The 221-nt window shown below is 55.2% G+C and overlaps 1 protein-coding gene across 1 annotated transcript in view; it reads left to right on the forward strand.

Annotated features, from left to right (window-relative positions):
* Positions 1-221, forward strand: part of EMH_0017500 (nuclear DNA-binding protein, putative) — a gene marked incomplete at both ends in the record, with an annotated part of 11,506 nt that overhangs the window by 8,003 nt on the left and 3,282 nt on the right. The window lies entirely within an intron of this gene.

Consider the following 221-nt stretch of genomic DNA (forward strand, 5'->3'; position numbering starts at 1 on the left):
AGCACGAAGATACATTTTGTCTCTTTATTGTCGAACTTTGCTTTTCTACCTCCCTTTGCTCCTCTATGACCAATGCCTGCTGCTGCTGCTGCTGCTGCTGTTGCTGCTGCTGCTGTTGCTGCTGCTGTTGCTGCTGCTGATGCCCCTGCTGCTGCTGCTGCTGCTGCTGTGTCTCTCCTCGTCCCTCAGCGACACTCGCCGCGGGGTTTCTCTGCTGTATC

The sequence above is a fragment of the Eimeria mitis genome, genomic scaffold (assembly GCF_000499745.2).
Source record: "Eimeria mitis Houghton genomic scaffold, Emh_scaff605, whole genome shotgun sequence".
Lineage (NCBI taxonomy): Eukaryota > Apicomplexa > Conoidasida > Eucoccidiorida > Eimeriidae > Eimeria > Eimeria mitis.